The sequence below is a fragment of the Microtus ochrogaster genome, linkage group LG2 (genome assembly GCF_000317375.1).
Source record: "Microtus ochrogaster isolate Prairie Vole_2 linkage group LG2, MicOch1.0, whole genome shotgun sequence".
In the NCBI taxonomy this organism is placed as follows: Eukaryota; Metazoa; Chordata; class Mammalia; order Rodentia; family Cricetidae; genus Microtus; species Microtus ochrogaster.
Window position 1 is genome coordinate 35,854,724 of NC_022028.1, and position 4,897 is coordinate 35,859,620.

A 4,897-nucleotide genomic window follows, 5' to 3' on the forward strand; every position below is an offset into this window, starting at 1 on the left:
AACTCACAGAGATCCACCTGCCTCTGCCTCCCGAGTGCTGGGATTAAAGGCGTGCGCCACCACCGCCCGGCTACTTGCTTAAATTATATCTTAATTCTTCCATTTATTTCCTGTTATACTTTAGATATGTAATTTTGTTTTGCTTAGTTAGACATACTGTTTAGTCTCCTATATTTTCTGCTTTCACATCAGTGCCAGCTTTTAAAGAGTGAATGTGAGCTGGTCTGACTCTAGAGGAATCTAAGCAAAATGTAAAATACTTTAACAGGTAATGAGAATTGAAAGCATTTAGTCACAAGTCTTGTTCTGCTTTCCTGGATGTTGTATTTACTTGGTATCAACACATTTTGATGGGCTTGTTAGTACTTTGCTTTCAGTTGTGACAACCAAAAGCTACTACATGAAGGTAGTAGATCCAGGGGAGACTGCTGCTGTACCTAGTGTCACAGTAAGACCCTTAGGGATTCCCTATGACAATCCTTTTTCTCTTATCGGCTCATTTATAATTTTTTTTTTGTAGTCTGTTTTTAAGAGATAAATGTGGGTATAAAAACTCAGGCATTAAATTGAAGTATCTGTCATATCATCTCACCACCATTGTCATACTTTACTCGTAATTTGGAGATCCTGGAGGTTTTAATCTTTGTGAGTAGGATCTTAGTCCCTTTTCTTGAGGCATACATAGTATGTAACTTGGTTTTATTGAGTGAATGAGAATGATTCCTTAATACAATGGGTCTAATGATTGTAAAACTCAAAGTAAATGATAGTTTTCTTGCATTATACTTTACAAAAGCATCTTAGAGAATCTTACAGATTTTCATAATCTCTTGTGCATTGAGGTGGTTGTGGGTGGTTATTTACTATCTGTACATTTTGCTTAGTGTGGAAAATGCTGCCTCAAGTTGAGATTTCTATGGTATTAGATTACTTACTAGGTGTAATTGTCAGCACGCTCATTGTAACTTACTGAGGTTTAGAAATTTTAAATGTTACTAAACCCTGTTTGGTGTTCAGAACAAGGGTAAATACATACACCGATGAGTAGAGTAACTTAAACTGCACAGATGAAGTTTAGGGAAAGCCAGATGCCTTTTGATCTTGTTGACTCTGTGATGGTTGTATTGTGACATCTCTGTCTTCCTGTGAATTTATCCCGGAAACTGTTTAGTAATACAAAGTTGAAGAATGTGCTTCCCCTTTCAGATGAGCTCATTGATGTCCATGGCATATAAAATAGACAATGGGGGGAGGGGGGAGAGCGTTGTTATCCGGAGATTTAGCGCTAGAGTTGGGAGTTCAGACATACATAAATGAAATAACTAAAGAATATTGAAATTTGTCTGTCTGCTTTATATTTCAAGCCTAGGGAATTTAAATAATGAGAAAGATATTGTGGGATTGAATTAAAGAAATAAAGGTTTAAATTAAATTCTGTCAGTAGTCACATAATAGCCACAAAATAAGTCTGGAGTTAGAATTGCTTTTATAAAGGGGACTGGGGCAGGGGGGGGCGGGGCTCTGAGCCTAAGCAAAAGTCCTAGTTCTCTGATATTTTGAAGAGTAACCAGGCTGCAGAGATAGAAAAACACAGAAATTCAAAGAGGTGTGATTGCTATGATAGGATTCCAGTTTTCAACCTCTTTTTCTTTTTTCTTTCTTTCTTTTTTTTGGTTTAAAGTACACAAGTGGTAAATTTTAATAATGTTTTAACTAATTATTTTTCTTTGGACTGGTTCAGTGTTTTAAAAGTGTCCTTTCCCTGCCCCTTTTATGAATTGTTGAATTTGAGGGTTGAGTTTAGAGCTAAGGAATTGTTAGATCTTATTTAGTTGGTTTTATAGTCTTGCTAATCGAACTGTCTGGTTATGTCTGTGTCATAGACAATTCCTTCCTCAGAGCTTTACTTAAGTCTCAAAGAAAGTAGAGAAAAACTAAGAATTATTTCTTTACATAGACTGGGTTTGTAACCATAAATACATTGTGGCAAAGGAATGGAGCTTAGCATCACTGAGGATAAATTACTTGAGGCACATGGCTTACTTTAGGGTTGGCCTTGTTGTATACTTGTCTGGACATGCAATGTATTGGGAGAGTTTTCCATTCTGGATATTTTAGGGATCATAAAATGTTTTCTGACTTTTGTTATACGAAGAGCAATAGGCTAAGTCCATATCCATCTCTGTTCTCTCACATAGGTATGACCTCACTCCTAGCTCTTTCTGAGTTAGTGCTAGAAAAATGAGTGTCTCTTCCACCTTCATGTAGTTTTTCCTACATGGAAACTTCTAGATACTTTTTAAAGCTAGCTTCTCAATTTCCTAATTTTTAGTTTACAAGTAAATACATTTATTCGGTATATCTGTCCATTTTAATGAATTGTTAGTTTTATTTGTATACTTCTAGATTTACTTAAGAGATTTAGAAGTAATTTATTAAAAGTAAACTTTTCTTAACAGATTTTTTTTACTCAAAGTATATCCAGCCATAACTTGTTGGCAGAAACTTTACGTGTATGTTGTATACGTCTGTTTGTACTTGTTTCATGTTAGAAGCAGTACTAAGCTATTTTATTTATTTATTTATTTATTTTTGGTTTTTTCGAGACAGGGTTTCTCTGTGGCTTTGGAGCCTGTCCTGGAACTAGCTCTGTAGACCAGGCTGGTCTCGAACTCACAGAGATCCGCCTGCCTCTGCCTCCCGAGTGCTGGGATTAAAGGCGTGCGCCACCACCGCCTGGCTAAGCTATTTTATTATTATAAATAATGTTATAATTCTGTTAAGCAGAGCATTTTGGTAGCTTTTTGTGGTTTTAGTTCTTTGTTATGGAGTATATGGACTATGTCATTTGAGCCTCACCGCAGTGTCTCCTGTTCGTTGTTCCAGTGAAAGCATTTTGGTCATAGCAGTAGCTGCTTGCTTGCCCTCTTGATTTCCCACTTTCTGACCTATTCTTTCTGTTTATAAAACATAAGATGAATCTATAAATGAAATGGCCTTTTATATACATTTGGAGTTTTAAAAATAGTGTAGGAAGTATGTAAATATTGTAAATTATTTGCAGATTAGAAATACCAGATTGTCCCACATATTTCTTACTTTGCTAAAACATTCAAGATTGAAGCTCACTGGGTTTTGTAAGTCTTAATTTTCATAATACCCTCTAAGGAAGAGAAAGATGTAGATGATAAATGACTTGGAAAAAAGAATTGCCTAGGTCAGGACTTGAGGCTTGGCCTTGAGCACTATGAGAAAGGTCAGTGTCCAGGAGTCTCAGTTTCAAGTGTAGGGGAAAAGTCATAATGCAAACAGTTGCTGTTAGAGAGATGTATAATAATACTTTACTTTGTGTAGGACCCCACATCTGAGGAATTTCAAGAGCATTACACAATAACTCATGGTTCCTTTCAAAATGCTTGTGACACAAATTGCAAGAATTATCCTCATCTTAGGGGATAAGTTTTCGGAGAAATGGCAGCACAAGTTGGTAAGTAACTTGTCAAACAGCAGGAGACTGGTGAACAGCTGTAAACTGACTCTGAAAGCTTAAGCCTACAGGTCTCCTACTGTATTCACTAAGTTGTGCTTATGTTTAGTGGTATTTACAATAAGATCTTTTTGAGGCAGACCAGGTACTAATCCAGATTGTTTTTTTGCCATTCTATTTGATGGCCTCTTGAAATAAATCAGTATTTTACCAAGATGATTGCATTATACCACTGTGTAGTGTGAACAGTTTTCTTTTGGAGGGGAGTTATACTGTAGATCCAACATAGGACCTCATTCACGAGAAGCAAACACTGATACTCAACTCTGGTGCAAGAATATTTAGTCAGTTCGAGACCAGCCTGGTCTACAAGAGCTAGTTCCAGGACAGGCTCCAAAACCACAGAGAAACCCTGTCTCGAAAAACCAAAAAAAAAAGAATATTTAGACAGACAAAGCTTACTTTTCTTGTTTCTATTTTATCATGTATTCTTTTATTGTCTTGACTGCTGTGTCTGGTCTATCAGAAGTCTGTAGTAATTGTCATGTAGGGCTGATTGAATGGCTAGCATTAGAACAAGATGATTTAAGTTGTATCAAGGCTCTCTGTCTTTGGGATGCATTGCTTTGCTTGTGTTATATAAACAATTCTTAAAAAAAAAGGCGCAGTTGGCTTCTTTCAGTATTTTCTTTGTGTTTGGTTTATTACTGTGCTTAGATGATTGGCCCTTAATACAACACTCTGAAGGTTGAGGCAGGAGGATCATTAGTTAGAGGCTTCAAGACCCCCCCTTAAAAATAGAAAATGAAAAACCAAAATACTGTTTCCATCAGCAAAAAAGGGGGGGGCATGGTAGACTTCAGTTTCACAGTTTGGGTAGTTACCAATGGTTAACATTGTAAAATGGCAAGCCTAGGGAATCAATTTGCATCATCTACTCAGAGATTTTTGTTGTTTTTTTTTTTGAGACAGGGTCTCATTATGTTGTTCTGACTGGCCTGGGCTTATTTTATAAACCAGGATGGCCTCCAATTTAGTAGAAATCTTCCTGCTTCTGCCTCCTAAGTCTGGGGTCAAAGGTGTGCACCACCACCACATCTATTCCTTTTTCTTTTTTCTTTTCTTTTTTGGTGTGAGTGCTTTGCATGTCTGCCTGCATGCTAGATGAGGGCATCAGATCCCATTTATAGATGGTTGTGAGCCACCATGTGGTTGCTGAGAATTGTACTCAGACCTCTAGAAGAACAGCCATGTCTTAAACTGAGCTATGTCTCCAGTCCATCCCACACCTATTCTTAGAGACTTCTAAAGGATTCTTAGGTTTCCATTGTTCTCAGTATGCTATATAAGTATAGCATGATCTCACACATTCCATTTATTTAAAAAATTACTATTATTATTATTTATTTA

At 36.7% G+C, this 4,897-nt stretch overlaps 1 protein-coding gene across 5 annotated transcripts in view; it reads left to right on the plus strand.

Annotated features, from left to right (window-relative positions):
- The window catches only part of Herc4 (HECT and RLD domain containing E3 ubiquitin protein ligase 4), a 78,062-nt gene that overhangs the window by 2,956 nt on the left and 70,209 nt on the right, over positions 1–4,897 (plus strand). The window lies entirely within an intron of this gene.